Here is a 15,550-nt window from a genome sequence, read left to right as displayed (position 1 = left end):
ACCTTTAACTTGTGAGCTCTGCTTTTGTGTTTACGTGGATCGTCTCAATTATCTTATCTATCTTGTTCAGTGTAGGAGCCCAATCTACATCATTGTCCTTCTAAAAATTGCCAGGATATCCTGATAAATAAAGTGAAAATGTCTGTGTTAGTTTACAATATGGCAACCATGATCAAACAGTAAACAAAAACACATGAGGACTTAGGCATCTAATGAACTTCAGAACATCACAAAATAATGGAAATGATGAGAAAAGTAATTTGCATATCCAAACGAAATAAGTCAGAGGAATTTACAAACCTTTGATGAAGTGATCACTGCCCACTCGAGTGTTATTTGACTCAGCTCCCTTCCATCACAGCGAAAGGTTCAGGAGCCACATTTCTCATTCTCTTTTGGAAAAATCCTTTCTTTAACCCTTTATCACTTCACAGGGAACCCATAAGAAACTATTATCAGTTTCACAGTTTGTTTGATTCAAACAGCCTAAAACATTGCAAGCATAGGGCATTTTAAGGTGTCCCAGGGCATGTCAAGGTGCCCCAGTGATAGTACCGCTTTGTGAAAACTGAGCTTAGCTGACCATCACTTCATGTCTTGCATATCTAATGAGGCAGATGTGATGTTGGATGCAACCCACCAGGGCTTTACATTAGCACCCGCCCACCTGCCAAATGCAGGTAAAATCCGGCTTTGGCGGGTAATGACTTTAGTCTCACTGGCCACTTTGGCGGGTGGTTTATTCTGTGGTATGACAATATATTTTAATTGTAGTTTTCTCTGAAGGCATCTGATTTAATAAACGCATTGCAATGTAATATTACGCGCCTACAACTCCCATGAGCACCTGCATAAACATTCTGACAACATGTTAGAATTGTTTAGAACGTCTCAGATAAAATCAGTGATACGGTAACCTGCGGTTAATGAACGAAGCAACAAAGTTGCTGACGACTGACAAGCGCACTATGTGGCGGCATATAGCTGGAGTTTCAAACTCTGCTGCTCAGGAAAAAAAGGGGCAGAGATGCGTAGGGCCGGAGCGGCATTTTAAAATCACCGAGGTCCGTGATGCGCAAAGCACGCTGAAAATGCTCGCCATATTTAAATGAGAGGGGTGAATTACACGCCACACAAGAGATCTATTCCTGAAATTATTTTTAATGGTGGTTGAACTGAATATCATCAGTTTTGAAAAAAAGAATCATGTATGTGGCAAGAATGAGAACAGTTTAAGCTTGTTTAATGGTTTGATCTGGCCCAAGCAATGAGGACAAAAGATACCCTAACCATGTAGCCTATGGAACTAAGATACATTAACAATCTGGCATCCGTTACACCTACAAAAAAAAAAAAAATTCTGGGGAAAAAAATCAGTATACGCCACCACGTTTTAGGCAAAGTTATCCAAGGCAAACATAAGTTGAAACTTTCCACTCTATTGCTTTGGCTTATTGAATGATTTATTTTTAAAATCACAAACAAGGCAAGCTACAACTGCGCTGCTGCACATGTAGTACAGAGTGAACCTGAAAAGTAAACCCGATCTGCTCAGAGAGTCATTTGAGCTCCTCTTAAGCCTCTTTTGATGGCGCATCCTATATAGAAAGCCACTAGAGGCAAAACATGGCCACGTTCCCATTACACCACAGGTTCCTGAATGTTAGTGCTTATGTTTAGTATAACCGAACTGGGACATTACCCCTTTTCGACCCACAGAGAACGGATTCTGTTCTTGTTCAAAGAATCCTGAATGGGATTGGTTCAAAAACCTGTTCCCTGTTGGTCGAAAAGGCATACCTACTCATTCGTAAGTTGTTTTTTTTGTTTTTGTTTTTTGTAGGCTGTAGCCACGATGTCATCATGTTGTCAGAATCAGTGTAACGCATCTCTCATAACCCAGGACGGAACAGTACCATCGTGTGTGTGTGTGTGTGTGTGTGTGTGTATTATTTACCAGCTGGGGGGGCGTATCATGAAATACCATGACCGAGGTCTTGAAAATACTAACTGAGGCCTCTGGGCCGAGGTCACGGTATTTCACAATACGGACCGACCTTAAGCTGGGAAAAACAACCCCGATTCCAAAAAAGTTGGGACAAAGTACAAATTGTAAATAAAAACGGAATGCAATGATGTGGAAGTTTCAAAATTCCATATTTTATTCAGAATAGAACATAGATGACATTATCAAATGTTTAAACTGAGAAAATGTATCATTTAAAGAGAAAAATTAGGTGATTTTAAATTTCATGACAACAACACATCTCAAAAAAGTTGGGACAAGGCCATGTTTACCACTGTGAGACATCCCCTTTTCTCTTTACAACAGTCTGTAAACATCTGGGGACTGAGGAGACAAGATGCTCAAGTTTAGGGATAGGAATGTTAACCCATTCTTGTCTAATGTAGGATTCTAGTTGCTCAACTGTCTTAGGTCTTTTTTGTCGTATCTTCCGTTTTATGATGCACCAAATGTTTTCTATGGGTGAAAGATCTGGACTGTAGGCTGGCCAGTTCAGTACCTGGACCCTTCTTCTACGCAGCCATGATGTTGTAATTGATGCAGTATGTGGTTTGGCATTGTCATGTTGGAAAATGCAAGGTCTTCCCTGAAAGAGACGTCGTCTGGATGGGAGCATATGTTGCTCTAGAACCTGGATATACCTTTCAGCATTGATGGTGTCTTTCCAGATGTGTAAGCTGCCCTTGCCACACGCACTAATGCAACCCCAGACCATCAGAGATGCAGGCTTCTGAACTGAGCGCTGATAACAACTTGGGTAGTTCTTCTCCTCTTTAGTCCGAATGACACAGCGTCCCTGATTTCCATAAAGAACTTCAAATTTTGATTTGTCTGACCACAGAACAGTTTTCCACTTTGCCACAGTCCATTTTAAATGAGCCTTGGCCCAGAGAAGAAGTCTGCGCTTCTGGATCATGTTTAGATACAGCTTCTTCTTTGAACTATAGAGTTTTAGCTGGCAACGGCGGATGGCACGGTGAATTGTGTTCACAGATAATGTTCTCTGGAAATATTCCTGAGCCCATTTTGTGATTTCCAATACAGAAGCATGCCTGTATATGATGCAGTGCCGTCGAAGGGCCCGAAGATCACGGGCACCCAGTATGGTTTTCCGGCCTTGACCCTTACGCACAGAGATTCTTCCAGATTCTCTGAATCTTTTGATGATATTATGCACTGTAGATGATGATATGTTCAAACTCTTTGCAATTTTACACTGTCGAACTCCTTTCTGATATTGCTCCACTATTTGTCGGCGTAGAATTAGGGGGATTGGTGGTCCTCTTCCCATCTTTACTTCTGAGAGCCGCTGCCACTCCAAGATGCTCTTTTTATACCCAGTCATGTTAATGACCTATTGCCAATTGACCTAATGAGTTGCAATTTGGTAGCCTGGGCCCACCCATCCTAAGCGTGACGCAACATGAGGGCCTGTTGCGAGCTTAGTCTGGCCAGGCAAGCTATCTACAGCTCTTCCGAGCTCCCGAAAAATTGGGAACCAATCAACTTTGAGCATCTCCAACGGCCCTGGGTAGAGGCGTGTTCAAGGCAGTGACGTAGTAGAACTGCGACCGGAAGCCATAGATTGTTTACAGAATCTATGTCGGAAGCGCTTCATTCACATCACGAACATGGAGCAGCGGCAAGCCTTTAACACAGCGGTAGATGCTGTATTGAAAGCATTCAACGGGAAGTTCTCATTGAAAACGGAGCAAAGAGCAGCCCTGGAGGTATTTATTGAAAGGAAGGACGCTTTCGCCTTGCTCCCGACCGGCTTCGGTAAGAGTTTAATCTACCAGTTAGCCCCGCTGGTAGCCAAATCAATGGGGCTCAGCGAGAATCCTATCGTCGCGTCACATATGTCAGAGGAAAGAGTGATGTGATTGGTTTAAGCTTTGTCACAGCCTTTTCTGGCTTCGACCAGTAGCAAACAGGCATTTCAAGGAGGCGGGTCAACCACGGGCTCTGGGAAACGGTTGGGCTTAATATCTTGGCCAGACCAATAGCTCATAGAGCTTTGAAGTCGCATCAGCCAGGCTAGCAATTTGGTCCTCCAGCAGTTCCTTTTTTGTACCTTTAACTTTTCCAGCCTCTTATTGCCCCTGTCCCAACTTTTTTGAGATGTGTTGCTGTCATGAAATTTCAAATGAGCCAATATTTGGCATGAAATTTCAAAATGTCTCACTTTCGACATTTGATATGTTGTCTATGTTCTATTGTGAATACAATATCAGTTTTTGAGATTTGTAAATTATTGCATTCCGTTTTTATTTACAATTTGTACCTTGTCCCAACTTTTTTGGAATCGGGGTTGTAATATATTTATTTTTTCATCTCATCTCATATCTCATCTCATATCTCATCTCCTCTCCTCTCCTCTCTAGCCGCTTTATCCTGTTCTACAGGGTCGCAGGCAAGCTGGAGCCTATCCCAGCTGACTACGAAGTTCGAAAATGTAAATTTAACAGCTTCATGAAAGTGCGCTGATGGTTACCATGGAAACCCCGTGTCTCCTGCACTGCGTTCCTCCCCCAAGTCGCACGTGCGCTCATTCGCTTTTGTGTTCTTGGTCTCAAAGCCGCGCACACCAAACAGAGACAGAATCAACGTTTAACATCATTAACAATGCACTTTTTACGGAGATGTTTTAATTTTATTCTTTATTTTTTTATCCAGTTGAATATTTAACGTACAAATGTACAACCCCAATTCCAAAAAAGTTGGGACAAAGTACAAATTGTAAATAAAAACAGAATGCAATGATGTGGAAGTTTCAAAATTCCATATTTTATTCAGAATAGAACGTAGATGACATATCAAATGTTTAAACTGAGAAAATGTATCATTTAAAGAGAAAAATTAGGTGATTTTAAATTTCATGACAACAGCACATCTCAAAAAAGTTGGGACAAGGCCATGTTTACCACTGTAAGACATCCCCTTTTCTCTTTACAACAGTCTGTAAACGTCTGGGGACTGAGGAGACAAGTTGCTCAAGTTTAGGGATAGGAATGTTAACCCATTCTTGCCTAATGTAGGATTTTAGTTGCTCAACTGTCTTAGGTCTTTTTTGTCGTATCTTCCATTTTATGATGCGCCAAATGTTTTCTATGGGTGAAAGATCTGGACTGCAGGCTGGCCAGTTCAGTACCCGGACCCTTCTTCTACACAGCCATGATGCTGTAATTGATGCAGTATGTGGTTTGGCATTGTCATGTTGGAAAATGCAAGGTCTTCCCTGAAAGAGACATCGTCTGGATGGGAGCATATGTTGCTCTAGAACCTGGATATACCTTTCAGCATTGATGGTGTCTTTCCAGATGTGTAAGCTGCCCATGCCACACGCAATAATGCAACCCCATACCATCAGAGATGCAGGCTTCTGAACTGAGCGCTGATAAAAACTTGGGTCGTCCTTCTCCTCTTTAGTCCGAATGACACGGCGTCCCTGATTTCCATAAAGAACTTCAAATTTTGATTCGTCTGACAACAGAACAGTTTTCCACTTTACCACAGTCCATTTTAAATGAGCCTTGGCCCAGAGAAGACGTCTGTGCTTCTGGATCATGTTTAGATACGGCTTCGTCTTTGAACTATAGAGTTTTAGCTGGCAACGGCGGATGGCACGGTGAATTGTGTTCACAGATAATGTTCTCTGGAAATATTCCTGAGCCCATTTTGTGATTTCCAATACAGAAGCATGCCTGTATGTGATGCAGTGCCGTCTAAGGGCCCGAAGATCATGGGCACCCAGTATGGTTTTCTGGCCTTGACCCTTACACACAGAGATTCTTCCAGATTTTCTGAATCTTTTGATGATATTATGCACTGTAGATGATGATATGTTCAAACTCTTTGCAATTTTACACTGTCGAACTCCTTTCTGATATTGCTCCACTATTTGTCGGCGTAGAATTAGGGGGATTGGTGGTCCTCTTCCCATCTTTACTTCTGAGAGCCGCTGCCACTCTAAGATGCTCTTTTTATACCCAGTCATGTTAATGACCTATTGCCAATTGACCTAATGAGTTGCAATTTGGTCCTCCAGCTGTTCCTTTTTTGTACCTTTAACTTTTCCAGCCTCTTATTGCCCCTGTCCCAACTTTTTTGAGATGCGTTGCTGTCATGAAATTTCAAATGAGCCAATATTTGGCATGAAATTTCAAAATATCTCTCTTTCGACATTTAATATGTTGTCTATGTTCTATTGTGAATACAATATCAGTTTTTGAGATTTGTAAATTATTGCATTCCGTTTTTATTTACAATTTGTACTTTGTCCCAACTTTTTTGGAATCGGGGTTGTATTTTCAGCTCTTAAAAATGGCCGAGGTCCGGACCGCGGGGGCCTCAGAGTTGGCTGCGGCCATGGAGATGAACAAGATGCTAATAGGAAGATAAGACAGTTCAATGACAAATGGAAGTTTGGGTGAGATTGGCTAATTCATAGCAAAACTGAAAATACCATGTACTGCGAAGACTGTAGAAAGTCTGGCAAAGACAGGCACCAGTAATTTTAAACTCAAAACTATAAAGGACTACAAAAAGTCAAATGCACACATCGGTACTATAACATCAAAACAGGCGAAGACGGCTGGTCACTACACAACAGCATTGCTTTCAGTCCCTAGCTGTCATGAAGTCGGCTGAGCTGGAGAGGATGGAGCTGCTGTTTAGAAATGTTCACGCGATTGGAAAGAAGTTGATCCCGCCCCAGCTATCAACTTATGGCCTGCTGGAAGCCTCAGGTCACAAAGACCATTTTTCATGGACCATTCAGACTCAGCCGATGATGAATGTAATGAGGACATTTAATGTCTCTCTCTACACATGTACACACACACACACACACACACACACACACACACACTATTAATAGATAATACATAATATACATAATAATACTTGATAATACACATAATACTTGCATATTAAAACATCAAATGTTTTTCAATGATAAATGTTTTGAATTGGACTTTTAATATTAGAATCAGTTCAGTTGTCTCATCATCTCTAGCCACTTTATCCTGTTCTACAGGGTTGCAGGCAAGCTGGAGCCTATCCCAGCTGACTACGGGCGAAAGGCAGGGTACACCCTGGACAAGTCGCCAGGTCATCACAGGGCTGACACATAGACACAGACAACCATTCACACTCACACCTATGGTCAATTTAGAGTCACCAGGTAACCTAACCTGCATGTCTTTGGACTGTGGGGGAAACCGGAGCACCTGGAGGAAACCCACGCGGACAAGGGGAGAACATGCAAACTCCACACAGAAAGGCCCTCGCCGGCCATGGGGCTCGAACCCAGACCCTCTTGCTGTGAGGCGACAGCACTAACCACTACACCACCGTGCCGCCCTCAGTTCAGTTGTACTGAATGTTATTTTTCATATTATATGATATTTCATATTGTAAGGGGCTTGAATTTGAGTTCAATAAACAGAATACTCTGTTTATATTTTTGTCCGAATTGGTTGCATGTTTTCATATAGGGAGCTACCTTAACAGCACTGAATATTTGAGTGCTACTGTAGAGATACATTATATACTGCCATTCATAATTAAATCTAGATCTTCCAAACTTTAGCGTATCATGGTGAATAAAAAACTCCGATTTCCTGGCAACAAAATTGTGGCTAGTGAAAAAGCTGAATGGCTAGTGACTCGGGAAAACCACTAGCCACAGTGGCTGGTGAGCAAAAAAGTTAATGTAAAGCCCTGCAACCCACCTATATTTAAGAAACACCGCTGAATGATGAACAGCTCTCTAAACTGTTTACTGAGTGTAAAATCTTAAATATTTTATACACAAGACTTCCATTTCCATTATTATCTGTCACCTTTGTGGGTGGAATGATAGTGCAGTGGTTAGTACTGTCACGTCATAGCAAGAAGGTTCCGGGTTCTGACCTCACGGCCGACGGTGGCCTTTCTGTGTGGGATTTGTCTGGGTGGGTTTCCTCAGGGTGCTCCAGTTTCCCCCACAGTCCAAAGATATGCAGTTAGGTTAACTGGCTACTCTAAATTGCCCATAGGTGTGAATGGTTTTGTGGGAAATGCTTGATTTCTACCCTCGGTAGCACTCCTGAGCTAAATAACAAATCTGCGGTAAAGCATCAACTACAGCTGACATATGAGAAGACATCTATCACCTTTGGCATTTATTGACAAATGCATAATATGCTGACACTGAGAGGAAAGTGCCACTTTAATCAGCCCGGCTAATTGCCACATCCACTAAACTTGCCTTTGTAAGTCACATAAAAATGACATGTTTTAGTTAAACTGTGCAATCAATAAATTTAATCCATGAGATCAGGTAGGTGATCACAGAGCACTTTCAGTGATGGATCTATGGCATATGTTTTATTGTCAGTGACATTTTTAAGCATAGTGACCTGATTTAGATTAATCAGGCTGTATCACATCTTAAAAGATCTAGTGCATCACTAGTAGTGTAGCTTCGTGTTTTACTTGCCAAAGACAGTGCCGTTCTCAAATAAACTCTCTCTAGTCTAGCTCTAAATGAGTATATCTAATTTGTTTATGGCTAGATTCAGCATTCACATTACATCAGAAGCAATTTTTAAACTGTTCATCTGTCAAATCCAATTGAGAGTTGGACCATAACACAAGGGTTGTGTACTATTAGAAGAGGAAGCATTATACAGACAAACAAATCCAAAGACAAAACAATGTGTATTTGCCAACCATGATCTGCAATAACCAGGAAGAACTTGAGGTGTGACCTAGGCAAAAATAATAAACAAAACCACAGGCTAACTTTGCCACAGCTCGCTAAATAAAGACACATCTCCCTGACTAATCCTAAGCCATAGACAAACTCCATACTCCCAATACAAATGATACTCATTCCCTACTCCCAGTGATACTAAACAGAAAAAAAATACAAGTGCTATTTACAAAATGTATAAAACAAGAAAATCAGACTTACAATATTCAATAGGGGTGACATCAAAATCCTAAGTCCACAATCAACAGTTCAATAGGTTGTGAGACACAAAATGAAGTGAGAAAATAAAAGCCACTTTGTCCATACAGGGACAGCATGAGTCAGGTGAAACATACAAAATGAGGACCAATTTGTAGCAGGGTGACATCCACATAACTGTGATTTCGTGAAACCTGGAACATGGAACAGACCACTCCAAAAAATAGCAAACAAACAAACAAAAACATAAAAATTCAAAGAAGTACTGTAGCGGCCAAATTGCTACTGCCAAGGTGTAATGCTGTTATTTGTACACTGGGTGTCACTATGTGGGAGGCAGGTATAAAGGTAGTTGGACTACTGTTGTTTGTCAGGTGTTGACCCGGAAGGGCAAATGGCTTTGACCGTTTCCTGTCTGTGGTTGTAGCGGCCGGATTGAAATAGCCTGCGTTTTATTTACATGGAAAATAATAAACACGAAATCTTGCACAGAAGAAGCCGTTGTGAACTTCATAAGTGTATGATACTAATAACGCGTCAGCCAGGTCATTCCTGGGTCACACACGCAGCTCTAAGCTGAGCTCCTATAACAAGTACTAAGCTCAACATACGTTAATACACATGTAAAGAAATAGCATGCTTTAGATACACTGCAAAAAATTTAAAACTGAATTTGAGGAGAAAATTATTTAACACTAGTGAAATTATCTTTCTGCATGGACAGATATTTTTACTTGGTAAGACATCTTGGAATAAGTTGCTTGCAATCTAGAACTAGGTTTAATGATCTCAGAATTGGTGTCTTGTATTCTTCTAATAGGAAATGTTAGATCATTTCAACTATATTCAAGATAGTTTCACTTGCTAAGACATAATTTTTTGCGGAGTATATTGTAAAGTCTGCAGTCCTGGGTAATGTTTAATACTTCCATTGTTTAAGTAGCTGAAATGGGACATTTGGAATTATTCTGTCATTGTCACCTCACTGCTCCAGGGTCAATCCTCAGTTGATGTTACTTTCTTTGAGATGTTTTACGTTGTACATGTTCTTTCTGTGTATCTGTTGGTTTCTTCTAGAATTTCAGGACATGATTGGCTAAGTTGCCTCTAGGTGTGTGTGTGTGTGTGAGAGAGAGAGAGAGTGTATGTGTGCATAATGGCTTGGCATTCCATTCAGAATGTATCCCCACCCCAACCCATTGTTCTTTCAGATCCACCTCAACCCTGACCATGATAAAGCAGGGACTGAAGATGAACTGAATGAATGAATGAATACAGTATGACCCTAGATAGTGGTGCTTGAAAGTTTGTGAACCCTTTAGAATTTTCTGTATTTCTGCATAAATATGACCTAAAACATCATCAGATATTCACACAAGTCCTAAAAGTAGATAAAAAGAACCCAGTTAAACAAATGAGTCAAAAAATATTATACTTGGTCATTTATTTATTGAGGAAAATGATCCAATATTACATATCTGTGAGTGGCAAAAGTATGTGAACCTATAGGATTAGCAGTTAATTTGAAGGTGAAATTAGAGTCAGGTGTTTTCAATCAATGGGATGACAATCAGGTGTGAGTGGACACCCTGTTTTATTTTAAGAACAGGGATCTATCAAAGTGATCTTCACAACACATGTTTGTGGAAGTGTATCATCGCACGAACAAAGGAGATTTCTGAGGACCTCAGAAAAAGCATTGTTGATGCTCATCAGGCTGTAAAAGGTTACAAAACCATCTCTAAAGAGTTTGGACTCCACCAATCCACAGTCAGACAGATTGTATACAAATGGAGGAAATTCAAGACCATTGTTACCCTCCCCAGGAGTGGTCGACCAACAAAGATCACTCCAAGAGCAAGGCGTGTAATAGTTGGTGAGGTCACAAAGGACCCCAGGGTAACTTCTAAGCAACTGAAAGCCTCTCTCACGTTGGCTAATGCTAATGTTTGTGAGTCCACCATCAGGAGAACACTGAACAACAATGGTGTGCATGGCAGGGTTGCAAGGAGAAAGCCACTGCTCTCCAAAAAGAACATTGCTGCTTGTCTGCAGTTTGCTAAAGATCACATGGACAAGCCAGAAGGCTGTTGGAAAAATGTTTTGTGGATGGATGAGACCAAAATAGAACTTTTTGGTTTCAATGAGAAGCGTTATGTTTGGAGAAAGGAAAACACTGCATTCCAGCATAAGAACCTTATCCCATCTATGAAACATGGTGGTGGTAGTATCATGGTTTGGGCCTGTTTTGCTGCATCTGGGCCAGGATGGCTTGCCATCATTGATGGAACAAAGAATTCTGAATTATACCAGCGAATTCTCAAGGAAAATGTCAGGACATCTGTCCATGAACTGAACCTCAAGAGAAGGTGGGTCATGCAGCAAGACAATGACCCTAAGGACACAAGTCATTCTACCAAAGAATGGTTAAAGAAGAATAAAGTTAATGTTTTGGAATGGCCAATTCAAAGTCCTGACCTTAATCCAATCGAAATGTTGTGGAAGAACCTGAAGCAAGCAGTTCATGTGAGGAAACCCACCAACATCCCAGAGTTGAAGCTGTTCTGTACAGAGGAATGGGCTAAAATTCCTCCAAGCTGGTGTGCAGGACTGATCAACAGTTTCTGGAAAACATTTAGTTGCAGTTATTGCTGCACAAGGGATTCACACCAGATACTGAAAGCAAAGGTTCACATACTTTTGCCACTCACAGATATGTAATATTGGATCATATTCTTCAATAAATAAATGACCAAGTATAATATTTTTGTCTCATTTGTTTAACTGGGTTCTATTTATCTACTTTTAGGACTTGTGTGAAAATCTGATGATGTCTTAGGGACATATTTATGCATATTTATGCAGAAATGTAGAAAATTTTAAAGGGTTCACAAACTTTCAAGCACCACTGTACTTATCCCATGGCCTTTTGGTTATCAATAATAGTTTGCTGAACTACATTATGGTTGCTAAATGGATTGCTTGATGCCAGATTACCACATGGATTTGTATTGCACTGATTTTTTTGCCTGTAGATCTTGGCTAAGCATATAACCTGCTTCTATTCCCTTGACAAATATGCCCCCTTAACAAGAAGATATCAAGTCATGATAATATTTCATCCAAGCTACATCTAACACACACAAACGTGCACACGCTCACAGTAATACAATCACGTCAGTGGGAATGCATTGTTTTAATGGCTATTTGGTGAAATGGGTTGAATAAAAGGGGCAACATGCTTCACTGAAGCTCTCCCTAGGTATTAATTATTGTTGAATTTCAATTAAGCACTTGTATTTAGTCGCACAGCATTCTCACTGAGGACTTCTCCATGTTTTTTGAACATTAGGATAACCTGCTGCATTCATCCCATTCACATCCCTAGCTTGTAACTGAGGCCCTGTCCACACGGCAATGGATTCAGGTGACTCCGATACAATTGCTTATCGTTTAGGCCTGGCGTCCACACGGCACCGGCGTTTTGGGTGCCCAAAACGCAATCTTTTTGAGAACGGGTTCCAGAGTGGAAAGATCTGGCAACGTTGCCGTTGTGAAGTCGTCTGGATGAGTAGAACGGATTTGTTTACGATGACGTCACAACCACATGACTGTGAGTGCTTCACGCCGGGTAGAAGTGTAACGAATATCACCAGGATATCACCAGGAAAAAGCCTTACAGAGTACTAGTGAGAGTGAAACACGAGCTTGGATATTATTATTATTATTATTATTATTATGTTCAGTGTTAGTTCACAGTAGTAATGCAAGAAGCAGAATAGTGACAGTAATAGTGAAGCAAAAACATGCAATTGTACAAACACTGCAGCTCTACAGCAAAATATTCATTTATGAAATGGTCTGAGGGCGGCACGGTGGTGTAGTGGTTAGCGCTGTCGCCTCACAGCAAGAAGGTCCTGGGTTCGAGCCCCATGGCCGGCGAGGGCCTTTCTGTGCGGAGTTTGCATGTTCTCCCCGTGTCCGCGTGGGTTTCCTCCGGGTGCTCCGGTTTCCCCCACAGTCCAAAGACATGCAGGTTAGGTTAACTGGTGACTCTAAATTGACCGTAGGTGTGAATGTGAGTGTGAATGGTTGTCTGTGTCTATGTGTCAGCCCTGTGATGACCTGGCGACTTGTCCAGGATGTACCCCGCCTTTCGCCCGTAGTCAGCTGGGATAGGCTCCAGCTTGCCTGCGACCCTGTAGAACAGGATAAAGCGGCTAGAGATAATGAATGAGAAATGGTCTGATTCTTAACACCAGTAGTGCCAATGATCTTCTCATTGCGATGCGATGCGAGTTGTCAACAAATCCTATAACTTGGTTCATGAAACGCGCTTACAAAATATTTTCACTGTGAATATTTATTGTGTAATGGTGCAAAGTGAGAGAGAGAGAGAGAGAGAGACTCTGCCCTTAGGGCAGAGTCAATCCCGCCAGCAAAAATAGGGGAAAAAAGGAGCGATCTCACCTCTTCAGATGTTGGTTTTAGTCCTACAGTACATTCCTCAAGAAGGGCGTAGAGGAGCAAATTAATCCATCAACGTGTAGTATTCAATTTATTCCGGACCATTAAAGACGCCGCCTTCCGCGTAGAATCATACGTCATCTTCGCCGCCATATTGGATAGGTCAAAGCGGAGAATAAAGATTCATGCGCTGCCTTTAACTGTACCAACAGGTTTACCGTCCAAACGAGATCACATGGGATTACCTTTCACAGGTGAGAAACAACAAATTAATCCATCAACGTGTAGTATTCAATTTATTCCGGACCATTAAAGACGCCGCCTTCCGCGTAGAATCATGCGTCATCCTCGCCGCCATATTGGAAAGGTCAAAGCGGAGAATAAAGATTAGCTACGTTTAACAGCGTTTAATATTTCTGCGTTTAATATTTCCACTTTGATATATTTTTAAATAACATCTCGTTGCCGTTGTTGTGTGGATGTAGGCTACATCCACACGACAACGGCAACGAGATGTTATTTAAAAATATATCGCGTCCAAATGGGCAACGATCAGTAAAATATCAGGTCCATATGGCAACGCAACGCTTGCTGAAAACGATGCAATACACATGCCACACCTCTAGGGGCGCTGTAAGACGGTCCCTTCAGAGACACCAGAACAATAGAAGTAGTAAGGACGCATGCGCATAAACTATTATGCGCGAGACTTCATATTAGCCACAAAGTCAGGAAAATCGGTTCGTAAAATTACATTATAATGACCAAATACAATGAAAAGTATTTTTCCAGTCTCACCTGTGAAAGGTAATCCCATGTGATCTCGTTTGGACGGCAAACCTGTTGGTAAAGTTAAACGCAGCTAATCTTTATTCTCCGCTTTGACCTCTCCAAAATGGCGGCGAGGATGACACATGATTCTACGCGGAAGGCGGCGTCTTTAATGGTCCGGAATAAACTGAATGATACACGTTGATGGATTAATTTGCTGTTTCTCACCTGTGAAAGGTAATCCCATATGATCTCGTTTGGACGGTAAACCTGTTGGTACAGTTAAACGCAGCTAATCTTTATTCTCCGCTTTGACCTCTCCAGTATGGCGGCGAGGATGACGTATGATTCTACGCGGAAGGCAGCGTCTTTAATGGTCCGGAATAAATTGGATTAATTTGCTTCTCTACGCCCTTTTTGAGGAATGTATTGTCGGACTTAAATCAACATCTGAAGAGGTGAGATCGCTCCTTTTTTCCCCTATTTTTGCTGGCGGGATTGCACCATTACACAAATATTCACAGTGAAAATATTTTGTAAGCGCGTTTCATGAACCAAGTTATAGGATTTGTTGACAACTCGCATCGCAGTGAGAAGATCATTGCCACTACTGGTGTTAAGAATCAGACCATTTCATAAATGAATATTTTGCTGTAGAGCTGCAGTGTTTGTACAATTGCATGTTTTTGCTTCACTATTACTGTCACCATTCTGCTTCTTGCATTACTACTGTGAACTAACACTGAACATAATAATAATAATAATAATAATAATATCCAAGCTCGTGTTTCACTCTCACTAGTGCTCTGTAAGGCTTTTTCCTGGTGATATTCGTTACACTTCTACCCAGCGTGAAGCACTCACAGTCATGTGGTTGTGACGTCATCGTAAACAAATCCGTTCTACTCATCCAGACGACTTCACAACGGCAACGTTGCCAGATCTTTCCACTCTGGAACCCGTTCTCAAAAAGATTGCGTTTTGGGCACCCAAAACGCCAGTGCCGTGTGGACGCCAGGCCTAAACGATAAGCAATTGTATCGGAGTCACCTGAATCCGTTGCCGTGTGGACAGGGCCTAAGAAAGATGAGATGAATCATCAGTCTCTGGAAGCTTTTCACTCTTGTCTCTCTCTTCATCATTCCCTTTGTCTTCTTTTGTTATTTCCCCCCTTATCTTACCACTTTTTTTTACTTAAACTACTTCATTCTCTCTATTTCTCATTCTCTGTCTCTTGTGGGGTTTTTAGATGAGTTTATTTGCATCTTAATAAGGGCTGAATGTTCAATACTTCCATTGTTTAAGTAGCTGAAATGGGACGTTTGTAA

General features: G+C 41.4%; 1 long non-coding RNA gene across 1 annotated transcript; it reads left to right on the top strand.

The window, feature by feature from the left end:
• Positions 1-9,371: 9,371 nt before the first annotated feature.
• On the top strand, positions 9,372-15,070 carry LOC132890170 (uncharacterized). Its single transcript, XR_009655163.1, has 3 exons — positions 9,372-9,721; positions 14,547-14,680; positions 15,025-15,070. It is a non-coding gene; the product is annotated as an uncharacterized LOC132890170 (long non-coding RNA).
• Positions 15,071-15,550: the final 480 nt, after the last annotated feature.

This window comes from Neoarius graeffei, chromosome 8 (assembly GCF_027579695.1).
Source record: "Neoarius graeffei isolate fNeoGra1 chromosome 8, fNeoGra1.pri, whole genome shotgun sequence".
In the NCBI taxonomy this organism is placed as follows: domain Eukaryota; kingdom Metazoa; phylum Chordata; class Actinopteri; order Siluriformes; family Ariidae; genus Neoarius; species Neoarius graeffei.
The sequence above is the reverse complement of the archived record's forward strand: the minus strand, read 5'-3'. Positions and strand labels throughout refer to the sequence as shown.